An 11,956-nucleotide genomic window follows, 5' to 3' on the forward strand; every position below is an offset into this window, starting at 1 on the left:
GGAGGCGGAATTCCCCCACCCTTGTCGGTCTGGGCTAAGTAATCTGCTGGGGTTTGCTCTTGGGAGCTTTTGTTCCCTGCAAGCTTTCCCTACAGCTTTGGAGGATGAGAGTGGAAATGGCAGCCTCTCAATCTCTGCCCTGGAGGAGCAGAGAACTCGGGCCCTGCTCCTCAGTGCACCCCCAGAGAAAAACAGTCACGGCCGTCTCCACGGTCTCCAGCCACACTCCGTGCTCACCCGGCCTGTGACCAAGCGTTTCTATCTCTGGCACCCAACCCCATGTGGAGTCTCCAAACCCAGCAGATCCCTGCGGTGCACTCCCACACCACTCCTCCCGGGGGAGGAAGGGGAGTCTCCCGGATCTGCCGCTTGTTGGGTCCCTGCTGGAGGAGCAGTGGCCTGACTGTGCTGCAGATCACAGTTTATGGCAACCCCAAGCTGAGAGCCCGTGCCTTGGCTCCTTCTCTGCAGCTGGCTTCCCTGCTCTGATACCTGGGAGCTCTGCCGCACTCAGGCACCCCTGGTCTTTCTGTGACCCCAAGGGTCCTGAGACCACACTGTCCCTGTGAGGGTCCCACCCCTCACTTAGCCACTGGAGCGATGTCCCTCAGCGGAGCTGACTTCTAAAAGTTCTGATTTTGTGCTCTGCTGCTCTATCACTTGCCAGAAGCGGCTGACGGAGGTCCCCTCCCCCGCGATCTATCCTCCCGAATATCACCTCAGATTCACTTCTCTGCACGTCCTACCTTCCAGAAAGTGGTCACTTTTCTGTTCAGAGAGTTGCTGGTGTTCTTTTCTTCGATCTCCTGTTGAGTTCGTAGGTGTTCTGAATGGTCTGAGAGCTATCTAGCTGTATTCCTGGGACCAGACGAAATTTAGGTCTCCTCCTCCCCCCTACCCTTTTGAAGTTCTTAAAGCTGAAAACCACACTAAGATTTTTGGGACACCCTGTATGTATGAGCCACAGAGAGTGGTGTGATGGAGCATATCAGTCCCCATTTCTTCCCCCTCTGGTCCAGCCTGGACCCTCTTCTAAAGGTCCTGCACAAGAGATGCCTCCTTCTTACCTCCCATTACTGGTCAGAGGTAGTGCTGGACTTGAGCTTGGGTCATTCCAAGCACAATCTTTGAGACTGAGGGCTGGGCTCTTTTGCAGGCTCTACCCTTGCTTCTCTGTATGATGAGCTGTCACACAGGGACCTTCATTTTCCCTCTGCTGTTAGAGGTCTGGGCCTCTCCAAAAACTGCATCCTCCCCTCCCTGCAGAGCCTACACAGGCAACTTGAAAGAGTCCTCCTACCCCCTTGGCTAATAGGTCTCTCTTCTCCTGAAATAAGGATCCAGGGCAGTGACACTTCCTTTGTAACAGCTCCAGGGCAACCCCAGACCAGGAGAGAAGAGCGTTTGCTCAGTGCCTATAGATTTCTGGATAGGATTTGAACAGAGCTCCTCTGTTGTAGAGAGTTCCCCCCGGGGTGAATAAGGAACAAAAGCTTGCAACTTAGCATCTCCACTGGACAGTTTTATTGTTCCTCCCCCACTGCCCACAGCTAATATCCAGACAACAGAGGGGAGGAGAGCAAAGACAAAGCAGAGGAAGAACATGGAAGGGATGAAACATCCTCTCATCAGCAGAGTTTGTTAAGGCAGCGCTGGGCCAGGTCATCAGAAGAGAGGCCAATGGTGAGCTTGGGCCATCCCTCCACCACCACCATGAGGCATCCAGCTGAGCCATCTGAGCCATCTGAGCCATCTGCACCGTGGGACCCCCCAAGCCCACTTTTCCTGCATTCTAACCCCCTACCCATCCAGATGATTCTCACCTAGAACCACAGATCTGTGCAACGTGCATAGAACAATGGTCAGCACACAGAAATACCAAATGTCAACCTCTTTGCTTGCTATGCAGAGTTTCACTGATTTGTATTATTTGTCCCTTTTAAAATTGGGCATTTTGTATACAGGGAGAGAGAGAATCCTCGAGAAGATTTCCTGCCCAGCGCAGAGCCCAGCGCCGGGCTCAATCCCAGGACTCTTGATTTCGACCAGAGTCGAAATCAAATGTCAGACGCTTAACCAACTGAGCCACCCAGGCACCCGATAAAGCACCTTTCATACACATGTTGGCCATTGGTATATGTTGTTTGGAAAAATGTCTATTCAAGTTTTCTGCCCATTTTTTAACCTAAATGTTAAGTGAATGGATAAAGAAAATGTGGTATATATTTAAAACAGAATATTATTCAGCTTTAAAAGAAAAGGGCAATCTTGCCATTCAGAAAGACATAGATGGACATGAAGGACATTATACTAAATGTTACAAGCCAGACACAGAAGGACAAACACTATCAGATCTCATTTATATGTATAATCTAAAATAGTCATAGAAACAGAGGATGGTAGGATGGTAGTTGCCAGGGGCTGGAGGAAGGGGGAAATAAGGAGGTGATGATCAAAGGGTACAAAATTTTAATTATGTAAGGCAACACACAGATCAATGGAACAGAATAGAAAACCCCAGAAATAAACCCACAATTATATGGTCAATTAATCTTTGACAAAGCAGGAAAGAATATCCAATGGGGAAAAGTCTCTTCAACAAATGGTCTTGGGAAAACTGGACAGCAACATGCAAAAGAATGAAATTGAACCATGTTCTCACACCATACACAGAAATAAATTCAAAATGGATTAGACCTAAATGTGTGACCTGAAACCATAAAAATCCTAAAAGAGAGCATAGGCGGTAATCTCTCTGACATCAGCCATAGCAAAATTTTTCTAGCTATGTCTCCTGAGGCAAGGAAAATAAAAGCAAAAATAAACTATTGGGACTTCTTCAAAATAAAAACCTTCTGCACAGTGAAGGAAATAATCAACAAAACTAAACAGCAACCAATGGAATGGGAGAACTGCAAGTGACATATCTGTTAAAGGGTTAGTATCCAAAATATATAAAGAACTTACACAACTCAACACAAGAAAAACAAATAATCCAATTAAAAATGGTCAGAAGGGGTGGGGGGATGGGTTAGCCTGGTGATGGGTATTAAAGAGGGCACATTCTGCATGGAGCACTGGGTGTTACGCACAAACAATGAATCATGGAACACTATATCAAAAACTAATGATGTAATGTATGGTGATTAACATAACAATAAAAAAATTTTTTAAAAAGAAACACCAAAAAAATAATAATAATAAAAAAATAAAAATGGTCAGAAGACATGAACAGATATTTCTCCAAAGAAGACATACAGATGGCCAACAGACACATGAAAATATGTTCAACATCACTCATCTTAAGGGAAATGCAGATCAAAACTGCAATGAGATATCACCTCACACCTGTCTGATAGCTAAAATCAAAAACACAAGAAACAAGTGTTCCCAAGGATGTGGAGAAAAAGGACCCCTCGTGCACTATTGGTGGGAGTATAAACTGGTGCAGCCACAGTGGAAAACTGTATGGAGGTTCCTCAAAAGGTTAAAAATAGAACTACCCTATGATCCAGCAATTGCAATACTAGGTATTTACCCAAAGAATACAAAACCATGAATTCAAAAGATTACATGCACCCCTATGTTTATAGGAGCATTATTTACAATAGCCAAATTATGGAGGCAGCCCAAGTATCCACTGATTGATGAATGGATGAAGGAGATGTGGTATATACACACAGTGGAATATTAATCAACCATAAAAAAGAAGGACATCTTGCCATTTGCAAAGACATGGATGAAGCTAGAGTATAATGCTAAATGAAATAAGTAAGTCAGAGAAAGACAAACACCATATGATTTCACCCGTATGTGGAACTTAAGAAACAAAACAAATGAGCAAAGGGGGAAAAAAAAGACACTGAGAGGCAAACCAAGAAACATACTCCTAACTATAGAGAATAAACAGATGGTTACCAGAGGGGAGGCAGGTGGGGGAATGGGTGAAATAGGCAATTGGGATTAAGGAGGGCACTTGTTTTGATGAACACCGGGTGTTGTATGGAAGTGATGAATTACTATATTGTACACCTGAAAATAACATTACACTGCATGTTTAACTATACTAAAATTAAAATTTTAAATTTTAAAAATTTAAAAATTAAATTAAGGCAAGTTCTGGAGAACTACTATACAGTATGATTGCTATAGCTAACAATACATTGTATTCTGAAAATTTGCTAAGAAGATAGAGCTTATGTTAAATATTCTTCCCACAGGTAAGAATAATAATAATTATTATAATAAAGGGGGCAGGAGGAAACTGAGAGGTGATGGCCTTGAAGGTAATGATATATTCATGGGTGTGTACTCATCCCCACACTCATCGAGTAATATACCTAAGTATGTACTAGCTTTTTACATGTCAATAATAATAACAATAATTTGAGAAGACATTTCAATAATTGACAGAAGCTTAGAAAAGCAGCCTCTTTGTTTGGGCCAGAGCAGACTACACACAGAACTGTTTACTTCTGTCACCTTCCTCCCCAGAGAGGGGAGTCTCTGCAGATTATATCCCTTGCTTTTGATCTGAACAGTGAGAACTGTAATATAAATAAAATACTTTTCAAACAGTATCAGGCTGATACTGGAAGGTTACCAAAATAATTACAGGTGTTTTATCCTAAAAAACACACAAAATTGTGGCAAAGAGAGAAAAATCTTAATTTTCAAATAGTTGGCATATGACCATGTTTTTTAACACTTTACAATTGAAATTTTGAGACATAAGAAAGTAAAAGAGAAAAGTAAAATGAAGAACCAAGAATCCACCCCTCATATTCAACATGCTGTTAACAAAAGATGGACATCCTGGCTTCTTCAGTTCTCCATTCTCCTTATACCTAACTACAGTTTTTTTTTTACACTTTTGACATTTTTTATATTTTTTTTACTTTTTTTTTAAATCCAGAAATATATTATTTCACCCACAAATACTTCTATGTATATCATTAAACATTACAAATTCCTTTATCAAGATATACAAAATATCTTTATCATTGATGCATATAAAAATAACAATTATTTAATATCAAATAGAGAATCAGTGCTCAAATGTGTCCAGTGATCTCAGTAAGGTTTGGCTTTTACAGCTGGTGCATTTGAATCCAGATCTAAACAGTGTATCTTTGTTTAGTTTGAATATGTCATATATTTCTTGACTGTCTTTTAATCACTAAGTTCCTCTTCCCCTTTTTTTATTATTTTCATTTATTTGTTGAAGAAACTAGTTCATTTGTCCACAGATTTTTCTCACATTCTCTATTTGGTGTATTACAATCAATTAATGTTGTTTAACACGTTCCTCTATTTCTACAGTTCCTGTAAAAGCAAAAAGAAAAATAGGCTTTATCAGAATCAGGCTTGAATTTGGCAAGAGTAATTGTCTCTCAAGAACAGACCAGGAGAAGAATCCTTAAGTGGGGGGCGCCTGGGTGACTCGGTCGGTGGAGCGGCAGACTCTTGATTTCTCCTCAGGTCATGACCTCAGGGTCTGTCGGGCTCCCTGCTGGGAGGCAGGAGTCTGCTTGAGGAGTCTCTCTCTACCTCTCCCTCCGCCCCTCCCCCGCTTGCTCTTGCACTCTCTCTCTCTCAAATGAATAAATAAAATAAATCTTAAAAAAAAAAAAATTCCTCAAGTGGCCTACACGGGCGTTCTGCCCCATCATTTCACATGAGATGTCACACCTTTCTTTACTTCAGTAGGTCCATTCCAGCATGTGAACAAAGAGTTAACATCAGGGCGTGTCATCCTGAAATCCGCACTGCCGCAGCTGGAACCAGAGGTGCCAGGGGCTGGGGGGCACTCTATGAATCTCCTCAAAGAGTTCAAGCATTCCCAGAAGCAACCTTCCATGAAATCTGGTGTAGAGGAAGGAAAAGAAAGACTGGAAATTACATAGCACCCAGACTTTCCTCGAAGCTGTTAATCATACTTACTACATAATCCTCATATGGCATTTTAGTCATTGTTCACATGCTATTTCTTCAACTAAATTTTAAACTCTGGTAATAAGGGGGCAGAGTCATGTCATTTTATGTTTATGCCCCTGGATCCTTGGAAAATTCCAGGCACACATAAGAGTTCACTAAATCTTGTCCGAATATTTGAATTAATTAACTTAATAGTTAACCACAACCTTATATTAGTCAGTGCTAAATGGAAGAAGGTAGCATTGAGCCATATAGATACCTAGTTTACCGAGAGCATCACTGTGTGACATAGAGTTTCCATAGGGTGTCCAAGGAGGAGAATGGGGATTCTGGAACTCTTTCTAGCAGTAGAACAATTAAAGGGAAAAAAAGATGTTTAAATGAAGAGAAGAGGGATAATTAGGAGATATTATTGGGCACCTGGGTGGCTCAGTTGGTTAAGCGACTGCCTTCGGCTCAGGTCATGATCCTGGAGTTCCAGGATCAAGTCCCGCATCGGGCTCCCGGCTCAGCGGGGAGTCTGCTTCTCCCTCTGACCCTCCCTCCTCTCATGTGCTCTCTCTCTCTCTCATTCTCTCTCTCAAATAAATAAATCAATAAAATCTTTTTTTAAAAAAGGAGATATTATTTATGCTCATTGTTCTAAAGCACTCAAGCTGCGTAAGACTGGGACAGCCTCACAAAACCACAGCTGTACTTGCTGGACGGTAAGAGTCAGCAGGACCCTCTCTCGAAGATGCTGGGAGTCAGGACGGGCACCCTCGACGTGTCCAAATGCAAGTGTCTGTGATTCAAGGTGGACAAGCTCAGCATGCCTCCACAGCAGGTGCTCCTAAAAATAAAGACCAACAGGAAACCAAGCCACAGTGAAAGTTATCCATGACAGTGAAAGAATGAACTGCCCAACTAAATACTGTTAATACAACTACACTCATAAGTGTGAGAACCAGCCTCCTTTCCCAGGAAGATTTCTTTATCCCACCTAAGCACACGGAAACACTCTGGTCACATCCAAAGCTCACGCCTGAGGATGAAGACCCCTCCTCTTGACTCAACTCAGGAAACAGGCCTCCTAGGTACTCGAGGGACTCCTTCCAAATTTCCCTGTGGTTAGGTTTCCAAGGAGTCTGGTTGAAGCCCCATCCTCCCTGCTAGTCTCCTGCCTTATTTCTAGTGCATTTCCTGAACTGAAAAACTTTCCAGTGTCTACCAAAGTCACTGGATATGAGCATCTAATCATTTTCAGTTGCTACATTAAAAATTACCATCACAAACTTAGTGGCTTAAAACGTGTATTTATTACCTCATACTTTCCATGGGTCCAAAGTCCAGGCACACTAGAGCTGAGCTCTCTCCTTAGAGTCTCACAGGCTGAAATGGTGTGAGCTGGGGCTGTGGTCTCCTCTGGGATTCAAGGTCCTCTCAAGTCTATTCAGGTTGTTGGCAGAATTCTATTCCTAACAGTTGTAGGACTGAGGTCACATTTTCTGGCTAGATGTCAGCTAGGGGCTTCCCTTAGGTCTTAGCCACATGGTTCCTCCATAGGTAGTTCACAGCATGGCTGTTTGCTTTTTTCCAGGCCAGCAGGTGAGTGTCTGCTCCTGCTTCACTTAAGGTTCACCTGATTAGGTCGGGCCCACCCAGGATAATAGGATAATCTCCCTTTTGCCATGAAGGGTAGCATAATGACTTAGAGTGATACACACGATATTCACAGGTCCTGCCCACACTCAAAGGGAGGGGACAACTCAGAGTGTCTACACTCTGAGGGGTGGGAATCTCGGAGGCCTTCTCAAGAATTCTACCTACCACAGTAAGGACAACTAATATGCACTTTTATTTCTTCTTTAAATGTCTTCTTATATATTTGCTCATTTTAAGCAAACATATAACAAGAAAACTCTAAGTCTCACTTAAAGGAGTGGGAAATACTCAGCTTATGATTCACTTGGTATTGCTGAGTGAAACTGACAACTTCACCCATGAAGTGATAGCCTAACTCTGGAGCAGGTCGGTACAGTAGCCCAGGGAAAGAACAGCTCAGCTCTTGGAGGTCCCCTCACGGTGGACCTGGCTCCCCCAGCAGCAATTCCCTACTCTGCTCACTGCTGAGGCCCAGCCGCATCTCTGGGTTCAGACAGTCCTTCCACAGTCCCTCCCCAACCTTTCAGAGATTATTTCCACTTCAGGTTAATTTGATCTGTTCTAGCATATCCCATATGGTGAAACATACAGGATGCACTCCTGTGTAGGAAGGCTCCTTTCACTCAGCGTGGAGTTTTCGTGAATCCTCCATGCTGTTACCTGCTATCAAGACTTACTTCTTTTGACAGCTGAGTAGTATAAACACACACTAGAGTTTGTTTTCCATTCCCTTATGGATGGACACCTGTGATTTTCCAGGTTTGGCCTCATTTGAATAAAACTGCCATGAATATTCTGGTACAAGTGTCTTTGTGTACACTCCTCTTGAGTAAATACTTAGGAACAAAACCGCTGAGTCGGGCTAGGTATGTGTATAGCTGTATGAGAAATCGCATGAATGTCTCTCAAAGTGAGAGATTTTATATTCCCAACTGAAGTTGAGGAGATTTCCAGACGCTCCAGATCTCTGCTGACATTTGAAGCTATCAGGCTTTTGCAACCTTTTTGGTGAGCGTGTCATAGTATCTCACTGTGGTTTTAATCTTCCTTTCATGATGACTAATGATTTTTTTAACGTGATTATTGGACATTCATGCATCTTCCTTGTAAAAGGATTGTTCCAATGTTTTACCCATATTTTATTGAGGAGTTTGGCATTTTATTACCAAGTTGTAGGACTTCTTCACTAGTCCTTTGTTAGATAAATGTTTTGCAAATATTTTTCCCAGTCCTCGCCTTGCCAGTTCACTTTCTGAATTGTGCCTTTTGAAGTCTGTCCTATGTCTTTTCATCTTGTTTATGGTTTTTAAATAAAAGGATTTTCATTTTGATGGAGCCATATTTCTCAGTATTTTATGATTTTTAATCTTAAAAACTTCTTCATATCCCAAAATTATAAATAGCATCTCCTATATTTTTTTCTAAACCCTCATAATTTTGTTTTTAATATCTGGTATCTTCAATCCATCTGAAATTTGTTTATGAGGTGGTTTGAGGTTAAGATCTCAGCCTTTTCTCCAGATGTACAACCAACATCTCAACTACACATATCAAGGAGGCTGTTATCCTCCCTCTTCCCCTTATTTTCCCCTTCTGAATTCTCCTTCAGCTACTGGTTTCCATGGGTCTGACAAACGAGTATGCACTGATGAAGCCAAAATTCTTCCCTAGCCTACGGCAGCAACTCCATGGCCTCCTCTCCCTCAGCTGCACAGACTCCCGTCCTCCAGCCTAATGGCAAATATTCCCATATAGAGAGAAAATCTGACACTTCTTTCTCTCCACTGGTATCACTGTGCCAAGTCATCATTATGCCTGATTCAGACTGTAGCCTAAGCCTCCTGACTGGTCTTCCTGCTTCCACCATGATGCCAGCTAACAGAATGATCCTGTTACAACTTGTCAGATCACGTCATCCTTTGCTCTAAACCTCCAAACATTCCCATCACCAAAAGGCAACTTTCTTACCATAGTCTGCAAGGCTCTCGTGGCCTGGGCCCCCACCCCCTTCCCTCTCTGTCCTCCTCTCTTCCCACTCTCCCACTTGCTGGCCCCATTCCAGACCCATTAGCTTACTTCCTTGCTTCCTAGAATCCCAGCTATCGTTCTCCTGGGCTTAGCAGTGCCTTTTCCACTTTCTGGAATGCTTTTCCCTTATATCTCAATGACCCACTCAATTGCTCAAATCTTACCTTCCCAGTAAGGGTTGCTTTATCTACCTTTTTAAAACTGAAACCTATGCTTCTCTCTACCCCAATCTCAACCCCTATCTCCTACTTTATTCTCCACAGCATTTGTTAGCAGCTAACCTATCAGACAATTTACTTATTATGTTTACTGTTTATTATTTTTCCCCTCCATCTAGAATATAGGCTCCACAAAGGACCAGGGATTTTGCCTATTTATAATTGATGCTACTACCTCAAGTGGTCCTTAGCACATTCCAGATTCTCAATAGATGTGTTAAATTGATAGATTGAATTAATAATGATTGAATGAACTGCCTGCTGAATATTACCTGAAATTTCCATAGGCTTCTCACGCTATTAAAAATTGCACTTGTATTATTTTTGCCAAAACCACTCATGTATTTTGCCCACGAGAGATGACTAGAAGAGGCAAGGTTTTGGTGCAGTTCTCTACCTCACCTCCCTCTCCTGTCCGCCTGTCCGCATGTCACCGTCGCCACCAGTAGCAGAGGGGCTCACGGTCTTGTCTTTGCCGGGGTCCCTGCAAAGTCTCCCATAAGCCTCTTTGCCTCTGCTGCAGCTCCCATTTAGTTCCTCCCTTCTTACATAGCCACAGAGATGTTTCTAAAGTCTACATACCATCTTGCCCCTTGTTTGTTCACAATCCTTTCATGACTCCGCTCCTTCTCAGGGCACTAGACAAATGCCCCATTATGGGATATACGTTTGTCCATGACCTGCCCTGCTGAATCCTGCAGCAGCGTCTCCCAGCCCCTGACTCGGCCACTAGCCACACCTGACTCCTGTCTGGTGCCCCACCACCCCCCTCCCCGGGCTCGTGACCTCAGTCCCTACCTGAACTTTTCACATACTGTTTCCTTGACCTGGAAATAGCCCTTCTCCACCTGGCTCCTTCCTCTTTCTTCTTTGAGGAGCAACTCAAATTTCCTTTCCTTCTATGTCAGATTTAGTTTTATGTCCTTCTTGCCTGCTCCGATTACCCTCACACTTGGCCTTCCAGTTGTAATTTTTGATCTGCTCATCTGTCTTCCCCACTACATTGTAAACTTCTCTGCGGCAAAAGATCTCTTTCAACTCTATCACTAGGGCCTAGTACAGAGGCTAGTACAGAGTCATAATAAATGTCTAATAAAATAATATGGAACTTGCTGGGGGCAATGCTTGTCCTTCTCTCTCTCTCCCTCACCCTAAGTAGGTTCTCCTGATGTGAAATGCCTTAGAAATGATTGCATTGGCAGCAATTAAATCTAGTGCAGACCACCCTAGGACTCTAAGGTCAGCTGGTTTCGGATGGAAGTGTAACTCTTGCACTTTGATATTTTAGTGGTATAGACAAGAGCTGAACTGGTTATTTTCCCAAATAAGCCTTATCTAGTTATTCCCTGGAAAAGAGGATATGTTCTGGTTTTTCAAGCAGCATGATAACAATTTTAATATGTAATATATTTTCAATCATTACAGAGCAGGTGTGAGCTCCTCCCGCCTTTATTCCTACAAGTCCATGAACCTAGATGCTAGGTACCCATCCTCACTGGGTAAAGTGTGGATGTATGAGAATAACTGGCCTAAGCCTAAATTAAAGAAAAAGAACCCCCCCAAAAAAAGACATCGAAACATTTTTTTAAATGACTAACACTGTGGTTTCTAAACACACATGGGGAACAGTCTCCCTGCATGAGATCAGATGGTGGGAGAGAAGCCCAGAGGGAAAAAGGCCAGGGCAAGCCTCCCCACCTCTCCATCCCCTGGGTCTCACGGCCTCCTGGGTTGCCCTCCTTCCATGAGAAGCACGGAGACTACAGTAGTCAGCATGTGAGGTCAGAAAGTGGGGGAACATTCACTTCCTACCTGCAGAGAACCACAGGAAGCTTTTCATAATTAGGTTTGACCAAACACATCATCATTCATAGACCATTCTTCCTCTAAAGTTGAGTCAAAGAGCAAAGAAAGACACATGAGCTGAGGATGAACTGGCAAGAACAAGGCTTTATACATGAAATCTGGGACAGAAAGTCTGGGCTCACTGGAGTGCATGAGTAAAGAGCAAGGGATGGCCAGAGGCAGCAGGGGGTGTCCGCCAGTTCCAAAATGAGAGGTCAGCCAGGCTAATGGTCAAGGTCAGGAAGGGCTCAGCTGAGGATACACACAGAAAGAACTCTCTTCTA

This window comes from Callorhinus ursinus, unplaced genomic scaffold (assembly GCF_003265705.2).
Source record: "Callorhinus ursinus isolate GAN/ISIS: 27379988/994484 unplaced genomic scaffold, GSC_fseal_2.0 scaffold69, whole genome shotgun sequence".
NCBI lineage: Eukaryota > Metazoa > Chordata > Mammalia > Carnivora > Otariidae > Callorhinus > Callorhinus ursinus.